Genomic DNA, 19060 nt, shown 5'->3' on the forward strand with positions numbered 1-19060 from the left:
GAATGCCATGATTCAACATGTGGGGGACATTTTGCTGGATGACTTATCACCCAGAAAGCTCTCCATGTTGGATATTGATGGCCATTGATTTTCCAGGATGCTTTCAATTATGTTAAGTGAAAGGGAAGTGGAACCTAGGAGGAAGAAGCTTGGTGGTGAGAGCTATGGTGGATGGAGTGCAAGAGCCAAGAGAGAGAGAGACTCAAAAGTGGAAATTCCAACAACCACAATGTGTGGCCAGGCCTTCCTTTATTCAAATTGTTACTAAAAGAATAAAGAATAAGTGACTCTGACGGGCGCTCGCCATCTGTAGTGTGCAGTGCCAGGTACTGTCAGTGTAGTAATACATGCACGGCTAGGCAGAGGCGCCTTTACCCCCAACAACCTCCCACTTAAAGGCGAATCTATCCCAGTGAGAGAGAAAAAAGAAAAAGATAGTACAACATATACACATGTACAACAGGATGAGGAAAAAGACGTCATCTCATCAAATGCCCATCAATCTCTTGAGGAAGGCAAAGTACTTCGTAGTGAGGCTTTTCGTGAGCAAGTCTGTAGGATTCTGTTCAATCGGAATCTTGACAAGGTCAATAGACCTGTCCTCAATGACCTCGCGAATGAAGTGATACCTCACCTCAATATGTTTCGTCTTCGCATGGAAGACTCGATTCTTGGCCAACTGAATGGCACTCATAGAATCCAAATGTAATGTAGGCATAACATCTATCATACCAAGATCTGCAATCAAATGGCCTAACTAGATAGCCTCCTTGTAAGACTCTGTGGCTGCAATATACTCGGCCTCTATAGTAGAAAGGGCCGTACACTTTTGCACCCTAGACATCCAAGAAATAGCCCCTCCAGCATAAGTGAACACATAGCCAGAAGTGGACTTCCTACTATCTGCATGTCCTACATAATTAGAGTCAGTGTACCCCACGACTCTTGTATCTTGGCTACCATAACAAAGACACATATCTGTTGTGCCCTTCATGTACCTCATGATACCCTTCACGGCATCCCAATGTTTCTTGCCAGGTGTAGCATATAACGTGCCACAACCCCAACTGCAAAAGCAATATCTGGACGGGTGGCTATCATGGCATACATAAGACTGCCCACGGCTGATGCATAGGGAATCTTGGCCATCTCAGCCCTCTACTCATCTGTTTGCAGACAATCGGCTTGTGAAACCTTCACATGAGAAGGTAATGGACAGCCAATAGGCTTAACATCATGCATGTGGAAGCGCTCAAGGACTTTATGAATGTACTCCCTCTGTGACACATAGAGTAGTCCCTGAGATCAATCGCACGTAATGTGCATACCAAGTATATGAGAGGCATGTCCCAGATATTTCATCTCAAAGCTCTTCTTCAGTTGAGCCTTAAGAGCATCTAGCTCCTCATGAGTTGTCCCTACTAAAAGCATGTAATCCACATAGAGTACCAAAATCAGTAAAGAACCATCACGGGCTTTCTTCGTGTACAAGTACGGATCCATAGCACTGCGGCTGTAGCCCTGTGACTACATGAATGCTCAAACTTATGGTACCATTCCCTAGGTGCCTGCTTCAAGCCATATAGACTCTTCTTTAGTTTGCACACTCGGTGTTCCCTGCTAGGGTCTGCAAAGCCCTTAGGCTGCTCCATGTAAATCTCATCATGCAAGTCCCCATGTAAAAAGGCCGTCTTGACATCCATATGGTACAAGTCCCCATGTCAAGCTGTGCAACCAAGGCCAAGATTAAGCGTAAGGTGGTCATCTTGACCATAGGAGAAAATACTTCATCAAAGTCAACACCATGCTCCTTCTTAAAACCCTTAGCAACCAATCAAGCCTTGTATGTCAGCTTGGGGTGTCTAAGGGTATTTTTCAGCTTGTACACCCACTTGCATGGCAAAGCCTTCTCACCCTGAGGCAAGGAAACCAAATCCCAAGTCTAATTCTTATGTAATGAGTCAAGCTCAGATTGCATAGCCCTCTCCCAAGAGTGACAATCACCCCTGCGCATAGCCTGATCATAAGTGAGAGGCTCTCCTGCATCTATAACCAGTACATAATCCATCGAGGACACAAAACGGTGAGGAGGTCGTCTATCTCAAGTAGAACACTTCAATCCAGGCTTTGCTGCCTGACCAACATCCTGTCTAACATCAGTATGTCTAGCATCTGGGCCATGAGCAATAGGTGATGCTATATGCTGTCTAGCTGGTCGTGGAGTGGGTTGAATAGGAGCAGGTGGCTCCTCCTGAAAGATAACTCTGCGTACCTCAACCACTTTCTCAGGCTGCATATGCATTTTGTCCTCGTTAAAGATGACATCATGGCTGCGGATCACTTTCCGCCCCTGCGGATCCCATAGACGGTAACCCATCTCTCCTGCATCTCCATAGCCAATGAAAATGCATTTGACATTTTAGGATCTAGCTTATTGCGTTTGTCCTTGGGCACATGGCAGAATGTGTCACATCCAAAGATACGCAAATGATCATAGGAGGGGGGCTTGTCTGCCCATACCTCCTCTGCAACCTAAAAGTCAATGCCACTGCTAGGCGACTTGTTAATGAGATGCACTGCAATTGTAACTGCCTCAGCCCAAAAGTGCTGCGGTAAGCCAGCATGTCTAAGCATGCTACAGACCCTTTCCTGAATGGTCCTATTCATGCGTTCAACCATACCATTTTGGGGAGGGGTGTAATGGGCGGTCAATTGACGCTTAATACCTCACTCATCACAAAATTGCTCAAAAGCACGTGATACATACTCACACCCATTATCTGACCTTAGGCATTTGAGCATTTTCCAAGACTGATTCTCTGCCAATGCAAGCCAATGTTGAAATGTGTCTAAGACATCAGATTTTCTCTTTATGGGATAAGCCCAAACCTTACGTGAGTAATCATCTATGAAAGTAACAAAGTACTTTGTCCCACCAAGTGATTGACAAGGCATGGGCCCACATACATTTGAGTGCACAAGAGCTAAGGGCTCACCCATGCGTTTCTTACCATACTTTTTATGCGTATTTCTAGTCTGTCTGCCATACAAACAATGCTTACAAGAATCAAAATGCGAAGAGTCAAAAGGCAGAAGATACTGCAAAGCATGGAGCATTTTCATTCCTTTAAGAGACATATGCCCCAAACGAGCATGCCAAAGGGATACATGGGGAATAGAACCCATAGACAAAACATGATCCAATGTAGCTCCAGATACAAGTAAGGGATAGAAGCTACCAGACTTGACATCTCTTGCAAGGACAAGCCTGCCACGAGTAATCTTCCATGCAGAGTCTCCAAAAGACACAAAATACCTTGCACCATCAAGCTGTCCAACTGACATAAGGCTACAAGTCGGTGCAGGTACATGACGTACATCATGCAAAACAAAAGAACTACCAGAAGGAAACTGCAGCCTAACATCTCCAATGCCCACAATGTCAAGAGACCTATCATCACCGAGATGCACAGAACCAGACATGGCACGATAGGTATGAAACCAATCTCGACAGGGTGTCACACAAAAGGACACACCCGAGTCCAAGAGCCAGCACTGCACATACATAGAATGTATCTCAGAAGTCTGTAAGGCATCGCATGAAGAAGCTGCATGTATCGAATCATCATCTAGAGCAGTGGCTTGTATGACATTAACCTCTTATATCTTCACACTGGACTTTGTAGGTACAATACTGCGCTCAAAAGACTTTTCCTACACTTTTTCTTTTCCCTTTTCCTTGTGCTTATCATCACACATTTTATGGCACTGCGGCCTAATATGTCCTGCTTTCCCACAATAATGATAGGTAAGATCAAAGACTTCCGTCCACGGGACTTACTGCGACCATGTGACTTGGACCTGGACTTTTGAGAGTCCCTGCCCTTATGATCATTATCATGCCTGCCATTTCTGCCACCTTTAATGGTCAATGCATGTGAAGAGCGGGAAGCATCATTGTTTCTCATGTTGATTTCCTCATTCAATAAAGCACTCTCAATATATTTGATTTTCAGCCTATCAAGCTTGTTCGTGCATATGGCAATACGGAAGACATCCCATGATTCAGGCAATGTGCCAAGCAAAAACAACATGTGCAAGTTATCTTTGAACTCAATACCCTGTGACAACAGACTCTTCATGATGGCATGAAACTGGCTAAAATGAGATGAAAGGGAGGTCCCCTCCTTCATGCGAAGGTCCATTAATTGCTTCAGCCAATACATATGTGACGTAGGACTCTGCTGCGCATAGAGCTCCTGAATCTTCTCCCATAAGTCCCAAGTACTTTGATGCTCATCTTCAACAACATTATGATGGACCTCTTCTGAGAGTGACAAGATAATGGTAAACTTGCATAGCTCAACAACTTCCATCGAAACATCATCATCCCTATCCTCAGGTTTAACACCCTTGAAATGGCAAGGGTTTAATCTGCAACTTATGCACCAATACCTGCCATATTTGGGACTTCCAATTCCCATAGTTGGTACCATCCAACTTGGCAATGTTAAAGAGAGCTGTGTCTTTTAGATGACCAGCCATACTATCCCAAATCAAAGCAACAAGGTAAAATTGCAGGTTGTTGTAATTAGCAAAAAATGCACTAAAACCACTGCTAAAACTTGCTGAAAGAGTGGATTTTACCAAAAGAAGCACCTACCCATCAAATATGACCAAGATAACATCAAATATTAAGCATTACCCTCATAGAAGTGCTCAAAATATGTAGATTTCAGCTTGCTATAATAAATGATTGCAGTATGTAAAACTATCCCAAAATTAGGCAATCTCACTGATACATATGTCACTGCAACTGCCAGGTAGCAAGATACATCCAACACTGAGTTTCCAGGGGCAAGAAGGTAGCAAGAATTGTCAAACCAATAACTTGTCAAGCAAGAGACATCTCGTAGGTCTAGAAGTCATGCATGTAATGAGTCTTGGGGTAAGAGAAGAGACCAAGCACAAGTACAACTGATAGAGCAAGAAGCTCAATACATAACCATCCAAGATGCATACAAAAGTGACAAACCTGTGAGACAGAGATAGGTGCCTGTCCCAATAGGCATATCAAATCAGCCCACTATAGACAAACTGCAGACATAAAGCTCTCAAGAGAGCAAATGCATGTAACTATCCCACAAGCTCAAGCTCATCTGTAAATATGACTCTGTGTACATCCGAATATACCAAGAGGCTCCCACTGAAAGTGAAGTCAGATGCAAAGAGAGCAAGCAACACTCTAATATATCAACTACATAGCATCTGACATGCCAAATTCCAATAGGGTACATCCGAAATATAAATCCCAAGCTATCTCAGACCCGTAAAAAGAATAAGCCTGAAAGCATTCAAAGAGCATGTAACTGACAACCAAATGTAATGCCCAGCAGATCCAAAATGTTCAAATACATTTGAAGACAAAGCTCCAAGTAACTGTCAAGCATGGGAAAACCAAGTGGCATCCATATCTGACCAAGGTATAAATACAAGAAGCCTAAATATCAAGCAATGACAATAGGCATAGACCAGTCCAAAGCATGCCAAATTAAAGCCATACGCCAGTGAAGAATGACCAAGTCAGAGCCTAATCCAAGCTCAAAAGTATTCTAGAACTAAAAAGAAGCATTTGACAACCTCCAAATACATCGGTATGATCATTCAAACCTCCAGGAAGCACCCCTATCCATGAACCAATGCATACACCAAGTAAATGAGCTTCAGCCCACTGTATTATATCAAGCAATTTAATGTTATATGAAGCTCAAGCGGTGCTCAAATGTGTTCCAAATTAGTCCCAAAACATAGACATAGCATTCCATAACATCTGGGCATCAATAGGCATCAAATGGGTAATGCCAAGAAGCATTAAACAGTATACAGCAAAGGGCAGAAGGGGAAAGCACTCGAATCGATCCCCAAGAGTTAAGCACCAATGCCAAGGAGTCAAGCAATGCTCGGGAAGGTTGCAAAGAGTGCCGAGAAGCCGAGGAGGAGCATGGAAATGCCTAGGAGCAGATCAGCCCAGCCCCCTAAAAATGCACCAAAAATTGCGATGGCTGTTTCTGGGGGCTTGGGGATCTTCAATAGCCCTCGGGGGCACTTGGCAATGTCAAGTGGGCTCCGATGCAGCCCGGGAAGAAGCCGATGAAGGTCTGGAAGCTCGAGGAGGAGGCGGGAGATCAAAACATACCTGCAAATGAAGGTGCCATGGCTACCATTGAAGCTCGAGTTGAAGCTCTTCAAATCCAGGTTGAAGAGAATGCTAGGCAAGCTCCCATGCCTTTGCTTTAATACTAGTTGAAAGGGAAGTGGAACCCAGAAGAAAGAAGCTTGGCGGTGAAAGCTATGGTTGATGGAGAGCAAGAGCTAAGAGAGAGAGAGAGACTCAAAAGTGGAAACTCCAACAACCACAATGTGTGGCTGGGCCTTCCTTTATTCAAACTATCACTAAAAGAATAAAGAATAAGTGACTGTGATAGGCACCCGCCACCTGCAATGTGCAGTGGTGGCGGATATTGTCAGTGTAGTAATACATGGGCGGCTAGGTGGAGGCGCCTTTACCCCCAACATTAAGCACTGTGAATGTCTGCCAAAGAGACGATGCCAAGGAAAATCATAAGCGGCCGCTACATCCTATTTTAGTTACATTACCCTTTGGAAAATGGGGTATCGATCTTGTTGGACCAATATAGCCTTCATCGATTATGTACAAGCAATATATTATTGTAGTGATAGACTAGTTTACAAAGTGGTCTGAAGCTCGAGCAATGATGAAGCAAAACGCTAAGGAGACGACCAGTTTTATTATGGAGCAACCATTTTGGTCCACCTAAGGAGATAGTGTTTGATCGAGGGATACACTTCCTGAATAAGGTTATAGTAGCTTTGACAGAAGCTCTGAAGATTAAACACAATAAAACTACCCCATATAATGCGCAATGAAATGGTCAAGTTGAGAGTACGAATAAACAACTTGCATGGATCTTATCTAAGATAGTGTTTGAAAGTAAGCGAGATTGGGATAAGAAATTGTATGTGATGGTTTTGGCTTACAATACGACATTTAAGAGAGCTACAGGCCACATCCCATTCAAGCTGGTATATAGGGAAGAGTGTGTCTTCCCATTGGAAATAGAGCTACCCACTGTGCGATTCACTCTCAATCATTCATTGGGTGAAGTAGAAGCATTGCAAGAAATATTTATTTCTCTTGCGCATCTTGATGAAATTTGATTGCAGGCTTTATTACATCATCCCCTCTGGAAGAAGAGAATGAAAGTACTTCATGACCTTCGAGCTAAGAAATATAAATTTGTGAAGGACTAATTGGTGTTGTACTATGATGCTCGTTGTGAGTTATTTCCTGGTTAATTAGAACCCAAATGAGATAGCCCATACAAAATTGTACATATAGAAAATAATGGCTCTATAGCCCTTTTAGCAGATTTTGCAAGGGGTAGAGTTTAAAAATAAAGTTAACTTGAATAAGTAAGCTAAAGCCTTACTACGTGTAAGCGATGATATCGGACTTGATGCCTGTGCAGGTCCTTCATGATTCAACTTTACCTTGCAGTAGGTACCAAGACAATCGAATGGGAAGAATTATTCCTTATCTTGAAGCATCCATATTTAGAGTAGCGTTATCATCAAGGTCGAGTGATCTAATGGACTAAAGGTTAAAAGGTTATTGAGTGGCAAGACAGATCTTTCACGTGGGATATTAGGGTCTACTACCACCATTGTCAAAGGATTTTTACAAGTATTCCTATCAAGTTCAACAAGGAAGGAGGGATTGTACCTGTTATACATCCTCTCTCTTGGCTCGATTTTGATTATCATGAGTACGAGTGAGCTAATTAGTATGGCATGGCCTATCACTGAAGTCTAGGTCTATACTTTGTATTTTGACGGAGCTTCTAGAGGGTTTGCTAAATATACAAGCGTTGGTATGGTCATTAAAGATCCCCAATGTAGGGTTATTATGAAAATGGGAGTATATTTAGGACACTCTTTTACTAATAAATATGGCAGAATACAAGGCCTTGATTATGGGGCTGAATGTAGTCCAATGTGGTGGTATCCATCGGTTATTGGTAAAAGGTGAATCACAATTAGTGATCAACCTGTTGGGGGTAAAGGCGCCTCCGCCTAGCCGCCCGTGTGTTACTACATTGATAGTACCTGCCATTGCACACTGCAGGTGGCAGGCACCCTTCATAGTCACTTATTCTTTATTCTTTTAGTGACAGTTTGAATATAGGAAGGCCCGACCACACATTGTGGTTGTTGGAGTTCCCACTTTTGAGTCTCTCTCTCTCTTGGCTCTTGCTCTCCATCCGCCATAGCTCTCACAACCAAGCTTCTTCCTCCTGGGTTCCACTTCCCTTTTAACTGGTATCAAAGCAAAGACATTGGAGTTTGCCCGGCATTTTCTTTAGCCCAGATTTGAAGAGCTTCAACCCGAGATTCAATGGCAGCCATGGCACCTTCATTTGCAGGTATGTTTTGATCTCCCGCCTCCTCCCCGAGCTTCTAGACCTTCATCGGCTTCTTCTCGGGCTGCATTGGAGCCCCCTAGACATTGTCAAGTGCCCCCGAGGGCTGTTGAAGACCCCCTAGCCCCCAAGAACAGCCAACACAATTTTCGTCTCATTTTTAGGGGGCTAGGCTGATATGCTCCTCGGCATTTCCCTGCTCCTCCTTGGCTTTCTGGCACTCTTGGCAACCTTCTCGAGCATTCCTTGACTCCCCGACATTAGTGCTTGACTCCCGATGATCGATTCAACTGCTTCCCCCTTCAGCCCTTTACTATATACACAGTCCTAGGACTGTCAAAATAGGGCAGCACTTGACATTTATTGTTTGATGCTTCTTGGCATTGGCCATTTGATGCCTATTGATGCCCAATGATGCCCGAATGTTATGAGATGCTATGTCTATGCTTTGGGATTGATTTGGAATAGATTTGAGCACCGTTTGAGCTTCATTTAACAGTAAATTGCTTGTTGTAATACAGTGGGCTGAAGCTCATTTACTTGGTATATGCATTGGTCCATGGATACAAGGTGCTCACTAGAGGTGTGAATGATCATACCGATGTATTTGGATGTATTTGGAGGCTGTCAAATGCTTCTTCTTGGTTTTGGAATGCTTTTGAGCTTGGATTAGGCTCCGACTTGGTCATCCTTTACTAGCATTTGGCTTCAGTTGGCATGCTTTGCACCGGTTTATGCCTATTGTCGGTGCTTGACATTTAGGCTTCTTGCATTTACACTTTGGCCAGATATGGATGCCACTTGGTTTGCCCATGATTGACAGTTACTTGGAGCTTCATCTTCAGATATGCTGGAGCATTTTGGATCTATTGGGCATTACATTTGGTTGTTAGTTACATGCTCTTTGAATGCTTTCACGCTTATGCTTTACGGGTCTGAGATAGCTTGGAATTTATGCTTCAGATGTACCCTACTAGGATTTGGCATGTCTAATGCTATGTATTTGATGTATTAGAGCATTGCTTGCTCTCTTTGCATTTGACTTCACTTCCAGTGGGAGCCTCTTAGTATATTCGGATGTACACAGAGACTTATTTACAGATGAGCTTGAGCTTGTGGGATAATTACATGCATTTGCTCTCTTGGGAGATTTATGTCTGCAGTTTGTTTGTAGTGGGCTGATTTGATATGCCTATTGGGACAGGCACCTATCTCTGTCACAGGTTTGTCAGTTTTATATGCATCTTGGATGGTTATGTATTGAGCTTCTTGCTTTATCAATTGTGCTTGTGCTTGATCTCTTCTCTTACCTCGATACTCATTACATGTATGACTTCTGGACCTACGAGATGTCTCTTGCCTGACAGGTTATTGGTTTGACATTTCTTGGTACCTTCTTGCCCCTGGAAACTCACTGTTGGATGTATCTTGCTACCTGGCAGTTGCAGTGACATATGTATTAGTGATTGCTTCATTTTGGGACAATTTTACATATTGCTATCATTTATTATAGCAAGCTGAAATCTGCAGATTTTGAGCACTTCTATGAGGGTAATGCTTAATATTTGATGTTATCTTGGTCATATTTGGTGGATAGGTGCTTCCCTTGGTGAAATCCACTCTTTCAGCCAGTTTTAGTAGTGGTTTTAGTGCATTTTTTGCTAATTATAACAACATGCAATTTTGCTTTTTTGCTTTGATTTGGGACAGTATGGCTGGTCATCTGAAAGATACAGCTCTCTTTAACATTGCCAAGTTGGATGGTACCAACTATGGGTATTGGAAGTCCCAAATATGGCAGGTTTTGGTGCAGAAGTTGTAGATTAAACCCTTACGTTTCAAGGGTATTAAACCTAAGGATATGGATGATGATGTTTGGATGGAAGTTGATGAGCTATGCAAGTCTACCATTATTTTGTCACTCTTAGAAGAGGTCCATCATAATGTTGTTGAAGATGAGAATCAGAGTGCATGGGATTTATGGGAGAAGATTCAGGTGTAGCTTCTTCATGCGATGCCTTACAGACTTCTGAGATACATTCTATGTATGCGCAGTGCTGGCTCTTGGATTCGAGTACGTTCTTTCATGTGACACCTTGTAGAGATTGGTTTCATACCTATCGTACCATATCTGGTTCTATGCATCTTGGTGATGACAAGTCTCTTGACATTGTGGTTATTGGAGACGTTAGACTGTAGTTTCCTTCTTGTAATTCTTTTGTTTTGCATGATGTATGCCATGTACCTGCATTGACTTGCAGCCTTATGTTAGCTGGACAGCTTGATGATGCAGGGTATTTTGTATCTTTTGGAGACTCTGCATGGAAGATTACTTGTTGGCAGGCTTGTGCTTGCAAGAGGTGCCAAGTCTGGTAGCCTCTATCCCTTATTTGAATTTGGAGCTACATTGGATCATGTTTTGTCTATGGGGTTCTATTCCCCATGTATCCCTTTGGCATGCTCATTTTTTGGGGCATATGTCTCTTAGAGGAATGAAAATGCTCCGTGCTTTGTAGTATCTTCTGCCTTTTGACTCTTCGCATTTTGATTCTTGTGATCATTTTTTGTATGGTAGATAGACTAGAAATACGCATAAAAAGTCTGGTAAGAAACGCATGGGTGAGCCCTTGGCTCTTATGCACTCAGATGTATGTGGGCCCATGCCCTGTCAGTCACTTGGTGGGGCAAAGTACTTTGTTACTTTCATAAATGATTACTCATCTAAGGTTTGGGCTTATCCCATAAAGAGGAAATCTGATGTCTTACACACCTTTCAACGTTGGCTTGCATTGGCAAAAGACCAGTCTAGGAAAAGGCTAAAATGCCTAAGGTCAGATAATGGGGGTGAGTATGTATCACATGCTTTTGAGCAATTTTGTGATGAGCGGGGTATTAAGCATCAGTTGACCGCCTGTTACACCCCTCCCCAGAACAGTATGGCTGAACGCATGAATAGGACCATTCAGGAAAGGGTCTGTAGCATGCTTAGCCACGCTGGCTTATTGCAGCACTTTTGGATTGAGGCAGTTACTATTGCAGTGCATCTCATTAACATGTTGCCTAGCAATGGCATTGACTTTTAGGTTGCAGAGGAGGTATGGGCACGCAAGCCCCCCTCTTATGATCATTTGCGTGTCTTTGGATGTGAGGCATTCTGCCGTGTGTCCAAAGTCAAATGCAATAAGCTGGATCCTAAAAGTGTCAAATGCATTTTCATTGGCTATGGAGATGTAGGAGAGATGGGTTACCGTCTATGGGATTCGCAGGTGCGAAAAGTGATCCGCAGCCATGATGTCATCTTTCATGAGGACAAAATGCATATGTAGCCTGAGAAAGTGGTTGATGTATGCAGAGTTATCTTTCAGGAGGAGCCATCTGCTCCTGTTCAGCCCACTTCACAGCTAGCTAGATAGTGTGCAACATCACCTGATGCTCATGGCTCAGATGGTAGACATGCCGATGTTAGATAGGACGTCGGTCAAGCAGTAGAGCCTGGATTGAGGAGTTCTACTAGAGATAAACGACCTCCTGACCGTTTTGCACCCTCTATGGATTATGTACTGGTTACAAATGCAAAAGAGCCTCTCACTTATGATGAGGCTATGCGTAGGGGTGATTGTCACTCTTGAGAGAGGGCTATGCAATCTGAGCTTGACTCATTGCGTAAGACTCAGACTTGGGATTTGGTTTCCTTTCCTCAGGGTGAGAAGGCTTTGCCATGCAAGTGGGTGTACAAGCTGAAAAGTACCCCTAGACACCACCAATCGACATACAAGGCTCGATTGGTTGCTAAGGCTTTTAAGAAGGAACATGGTGTTGACTTTGATGAAGTCTTTTCTCCTGTGGTCAAGATGACAACCCTACGCTTAGTCTTGGCCTTGCTTGCACAGCTTGACCTGGACTTGTACCAGATGGATGTCAAAGACGGCCTTTTTACATGGGGACTTGCATGATGAGATTTACATGGAGCAGTCTAAGGGCTTTGCAGACCCTGGCAGGGAACACCTAGTGTGCAAACTAAAGAAGAGTCTATATGGCTTGAAGCAAGCACCTAGATAATGGTACCATAAGTTTGATGCATTCATGCAGTCTCACAGGGCTACAGCCACAGTGCTATGGATCTGTTCTTGCACACGAAGAAAGCCCGTGATGGTTCTTTACTGATTTTGGTACTCTATGTGGATGACATGGTTTTAGTAGGGATAGCTCATGAGGAGCTAGATGCTCTTAAGGCTCAGCTCAAGAAGAGCTTTGAGATGAAAGATCGGGGACATGCCTCTCATATACTTGATATGCACATTACATGTGATCGATCTTAGGGACTACTCTATCTGTCACAGGGGGAGTACATTCATAAAGTCCTTGAGCACTTCCGCATGCAGGATGTTAAGCCCATTGGCTGTTCATTACCTTCTCATGTGAAGGTTTCACAAGCCAATTGTCCACATACAGATGAGCAGAGGGCTGAGATGGCCAAAATTCCCTATGCATCCGTGGGCAGTCTTATATATGCCATGATAGCCACCCGTCCAAATATTGCTTTTGCAATTGGGGTTGTGGCACGTTATATGGCTACACCTGGCAAGAAACATTGGGATGGCATGAAGGGTATCATGAGGTACATGAAGGACACAACAGATATGTGTCTTTGTTATGGCAACCAGGATACAGGAGTCATGGGGTACACTAACTCTGATTATGCAGGACATGCAGATAGTAGGAAGTCCACTTCTGGCTATGTGTTCACTTATGATGGAGGGGCTATCTCTTGGATATCCAGGGTGTAGAAGTGTACGACCCTTTCTACTATAGAGGCCGAGTATATTACAGCCACAGAGGCTTGCAAGGAGGCTATCTGGTTAGGCTGTTTGATTGCAGACCTTGGTATGATAGATGATATGCCTACACTGCATTCGGATTCTATGAGTGCCATCCAGTTGGCCAAGAATCCGATCTTCCATGTGAAGATGAAACATATTGAGGTGAGGTATCACTTCATTTGCGAGGTCGTTGAGGATAGGTTTGTTGACCTTGTCAAGATTTCGACTGAGCAGAATCCTATAAACGTGCTCACGAAGAGCCTCACTATTGAGCGCTTTGCCTTCCTCAAGAGATTGATGGGAATTGGATGAGATGATGTCTTTTTCCTCATCTTGTTGTACATATGTACATGTTGTAATGTCTTTTCTTTTTTCTCTATCTCATTGGGACAGATTCACCTTTAAGTGGGAGGTTGTTGGGGGTAAAGGCACCTCTGCCTAGCCACGTGTGTATTACTACACTAAAGTATCCGCCATTGTACACTGCAGGTGGCGGGTGCCCGTCATAGTCACTTATTCTCTATTCTTTTAGTGACAATTTGAACAAAGGAAAGCCCGGCCACACATTGTGGTTGTTGGAGTTCCCACTTTTGAGTGTCTCTCTCTCTTGGCTCTTGCTCTCCATCCGCCATAGCTCTCACTGCCAAGCTTCTTCCTCCTGGGTTCCACTTCCCTTTCACAACCAATTGAATGGGACCTATAGTGTGTAGGATCCCATCCTACGGATGTACCATTGGATAGCCTTAGATATGTTGCATATTTTTGAGACGGTGACTTGTCAATTAGTTCCTCAACAATGGAATCACTTTGCAGATTCCATGGCCAATTATGCTTTTGTTGAAGATGCCTTTTTGAATTATGGTCTGGGGGAGTTCTTACAATTACCTTTTAACATTAGCCCAGGACTACTTTGGGGTCTTCTTGTGGATACATTCTATTTTGGCCGTTGATGGCTAGTTTGGGTTATGAGTCAGGTAGCAATTGAGCACCTTCTTATTTTTTCATGGATACATAGGATTGTTTATCATCATATTCATTGGACACCCCTTGATATTTATGCAGGGGGGTTAGCCAATAACCTAATGCATTTAGTGTAGGGCATGAGGAGCCCTTATTCTTGGTCAATCTTACGCTTCGGTGGAGTTATGTCAGGACCAAGGGTTTGTTTCAATAGTACGCAGCTGATTGGTTGTTTTGTGAAATATCTCATTAGGCCAAGAGAACCACTCATTCTGTAGTGAAATGTCACATTTCGTTAGGCCAAGAGGGTCATGTGTCTGTTTTGTGCAGGTGCAGTCAACGAGTTTTGTTTTAGTGTTGTGCTAGACAGATTTAATGGAACCTGGAGGGAGCCTCTTGATGTGCAAAAGTTTCTTGTGGCCAAGTCTAGGTGATATTTTTCCTTTATGAGTACTTTTCTTTTATATTATATGTGTTTATGTACTAGGGGAGACTTGTTCTTTTGTTGGGGATCGGCAATCAAGGCATGAAGTCCCAGGGTTAGGTATGTATATGTGAGGGAGGTTTGAGTAGTTGACTGCTCCCTGTCAAAACATTGTTAGACATTAAAAGACTTGTTTTTAGAAGGCAGTCCTAGCGACTTTGTTCTGCTAGTTGCTTGCTAGGCAGTTATTCTAGGAGTCCCTGCTAGTGTGAGGTAGTTAGAGAAGCCTGCCGAAATAAAAAGAAGAGACAAGCATGAATATACTTGAGATATTAAAAAAAATACAGAGGTGTGTAAAAAGGGGTTCTAACCTCTAAAATAGAAAACAAAAGGAGGAAAATTCTTAAGAGCAGTCAATTATCACCTTTTGCGAAGGCGTGGTAGATTCCTGGGGATGAGTCGGATTCGGGGCTGATGCCTTGTCTTCCTAGGGATGACATCTAGTTGAAAAATAATTACTAAGGAAGGTTGAAGTGAAAATAAAAGTGAGCGGAAGAGGGGAAAAAAAACTGAAGTGTCGCCTTATAAGGGCTTGGTAGGTTCTTGGGTGCCAAGTCAGAACCTGAGATTGATATCCTGTTCTCCTCAGGTCACTACGCTCAGCTTCCTTCTTCTTACATACTCGAGTATGGAAACTTAAAGGAAAAATATTATTAGATAAAAATGTACGATGACCAAGCTATAGGAGTCCTCACCTAGTAGGAGTTCCTGCTCTAGTTGTCCTAAGTTGGGTAGGTAGTTCAAGCCACCACCTAGGATGACTTCTTTGATGGTTCTTTTTAGTCAGTCTGTGTTGGAGCAATTGGTTAGCAACTCGCTCTGGATTTTTGTCAGATTATGCTAGGCCTATACCTTAAGGATTTTCATGCCTTGATTTTGTCAGGGTAGGATGAGAGTTGTTCTTGTGCTTTGATTGAGTATTCTATTTTGAGGTAGTATGATGCCTTTTATGGTTGTTATTTGTGCAGATCAGTTCGTGGGATTCAACGGGTTGAGTAGCCTTATTTCGTGGGGTTGCCAATGAGAGCAGATTTTTGGAGCTTGATTCAATGCGAAAAAGCGCTCGGGAGGCATAAAAGACCAATTTTTCATAGAAAATGAAATGGTTGCAGATTGATGAGCTGGAGTTTTCCTAGATAGAGTTTGATATGCCAGGAATATAATGCAAGTCTTGGTTCATCAATCGAAGTTTGTCTGACCTGCCATTTAATCCCCATAAGGTTTGGCATTATAAAGCAGCTATGTGATCTGGGAGCCCGAAAATGCCAGCTTGATAGATTTCGATGCTGTGAAGCTGAGCGTCCAGTTTGTTAATGAATTAGAGTTCGTTTGGCAAAAAACTACTTGTATGTAATGTGAAAACTTGAAGTTAGAACTAGTTATTTTAACATTTAAGACTTAATGACTAATTAAAAGGCTTAAAAGCCTCAAATCTGAATTGAGGAGGGGGGAGTGTCATTTTTAATTTAAAAAATGACTTATTGCACCCGTTGGCGTAAAGAGAAATGAAGAAGAGGCTGAGATGAACATTTTCCATGCCTTCCATTGCAAGAACCAGATTAGAAAATGATGTAGTAAATGAAAATTTTAGATTCTATTATTTCTCTCTCCTCTCTTCTCTCTCCTCTCTCCTCTCTCCTCTCTCCTCTCTCCTCTCTCCTCTCTCCTCTCTCCTCTTGTTGTGTGTTTCCATGGTTGATTCTATGACAGAAGGGGGTGGACCCGGATATGAGATTTTGATCATGGGATGATGTTGGAGCGTGAAGGAGCATAGATTGATGTTGGAAGGATTGTCTGCAGCTATTGGGAAGCATCAACGGGCCTTTAATCACGAGATGCATACTATATAAGGTGCGATTCTATGAATAAGTTGTAAATTTAATTGTTTTAATGATAAATTTTGTTGGTAAATGGTTGCATTTGGTTTTTAATGTTGTGATCTATCATAAATGTTAAGTAAATCAAAATTATTCATTTAATAATTTCTTTAAAAACACGCAAAACTCGCAACATTGCGGTTTTAAGGAAAATCATGAGGTTTTGGGGTTTTGTTGCATATATGGTGTTTGCATGGGATGGAATGTGATAGAAAAAAAATTCTCAACAAGCTTAATTAGTCTAAATTAGTAGATAAAAAAACCAATATTTATCAATAAATAAATAGAAAAAAAATGCTATTTGTTGATGAAAGAATTGTTTGAGCACTATAAATCATACACATTTGCATTACGTGCAATGCATGGTATCATCTTGGATGCACAACAATTGTTTTCATGAAAAATGACCTACATTGAGGAGGTGAGGTACCCTAAGTTATAGGGTTAGTAGATCGATCTCCTTGGGGAGTATTCAGTGGAGGGATATATTGCATCTCTCGGGATCGATCGATTAAAAGAGTGGAGCATATTTCGTATGTGTTCTATGTATGTGCGACACATCTTGGGGCCTATCCTAGAGGTGTAGGAGGTGTTACTCATTAATATATGTGTGCATCACGTGGCTTCAAAATAAGGCATTTTTAAAATACAATTTTTATACATTTTTTACATACATAAGGGTATAATATAAAGGGGTTATTTACAGATTGAATAGAAAAGGGTTATGATTTATTCACTTCCCCGAGGGATAGTTGTAGTGGGACCACAGTGATTAGCCGAGGGGCGCTCCCTTTGTCTGTGCTTACATGGTATATAACATCGATACGTGTAGGGACTCCCTCTAAGGACTGTGTAAAGGGTTATCCGTTGGATTACAATTTGTACAAACACGAAGTTCTACATTTGAGGTTAGGGTAGTATACCCCTTAGATGCTCTTGGCCGCAAGGCCATGTGGGGTGGTTTGGGTGTGTAGTAGAGGCATGGATAGTGCCATAGAGCCAATGTCGGGTCCATTTTAGGCCTCGACATGGACTAAGATCCTTTCACTATAGCACATGGAGATATTTTCAAGGTGGTGACCTGATGCTTTGTGAGGCTTGGTATAGCCCTTGTTATGCACATTGATATAGCCTTATTATATATTGAAGCATATATCAATGCCTAGCTAATATCAATGCTTTTATTGACAAATATACCACATGCAAACAATGACAATGCAAGAAAAAAAAAAGTAAATCCAAGATGTGAAATCTTATTTTCTTTTAGTTTTTTAATATTTTTCCATTAGAGAGAGGGAGCAAAGGAGAGTGAAACATAGACAAGAGGGGGGAAGGAGAAGGAGAGTGAGACATAGACAAGAGGGGGGAAGGGAGAAGGCCAAGACAAAGGAGGAGCCTCGAGGCACTTTTTTTCCTCTTTAGGAGAGTTTTTCCCCTCTACCTTGTATATACCTATTCATTTTTAGAGCATACTTAGTTGTATAAATGTTCTCTATTAATACCTCTAAATACATATTTGAATTGTGCTCTCTCAAGCTTATTCTTCTCTAAGCTATGTACTTGCATTCCTGCAATCCTAAATGAAACAATTAGTATCACTACAGGCTTCAACCTCTTGGATAGAGTCATTCGTCAACACCCTCCACTTGATTTTCTCAAATTGGGACAAGATTTGACTAGCATTAGTAGGTCAACAAATACTATGGAACAACACTTAAGGGCTTCTTAGCACTATGTATTTTTTATTGGTGTTCATTTTGGCCTTTGTTTGCATTGCTATACTGGTACTATGCGTGTTGTTTCATCTTTTTGTACAAATTTTTTTATATCAGACATTTTTGCAGGTAAGAGCCCTTATAGTCTCCTTTATACTATGTTGCATAGCACATGCTAATTTTGTGCATATTTCCCTCTATATAAGTAACTTTTGTATCAAGTACAATCAATGGCCATGGCTAGAAACAATGATGTATTCCATATGTTGGCTGTTGAGGACAAGTTGGATGGAACCAACAATCTACTATGGGCTTATATGATGCATCACATAATGGTTGTAAAGGGCCTTTTGAATGTTGTACATGGAATTGAAAGACATCTTAGTGGTGTTTCAAAAGCTTCAATTGCAACAGAGGCAACACAAATAGGTTGTATTAAGGATGTTGCAAGTTTAGTTTTTGATCCAACAATGCCACCACCACCTACTCCTAAATAGATTCATCGAGATAGCAAAGATACAAAGGCTCATGCTTTCATGGCATTGTTTGTTAAACATGTCATGATTCCACATATTCAATCATGTGAGATAGCTAATGATGAGTGTGATAGCCTTGCATGTTTGAATCAATGAAGAAATAAAGCTCATATTTCTTTCCTACACAAGCCTTTAAAAAGTGAATATATGGATGAAGGTGACTTTGT

Source organism: Lygodium microphyllum, chromosome 13 (genome assembly GCF_053477565.2).
Source record: "Lygodium microphyllum isolate KBCC chromosome 13, Lygodium_microphyllum_v1.1.10, whole genome shotgun sequence".
NCBI classification, from domain to species: domain Eukaryota; kingdom Viridiplantae; phylum Streptophyta; class Polypodiopsida; order Schizaeales; family Lygodiaceae; genus Lygodium; species Lygodium microphyllum.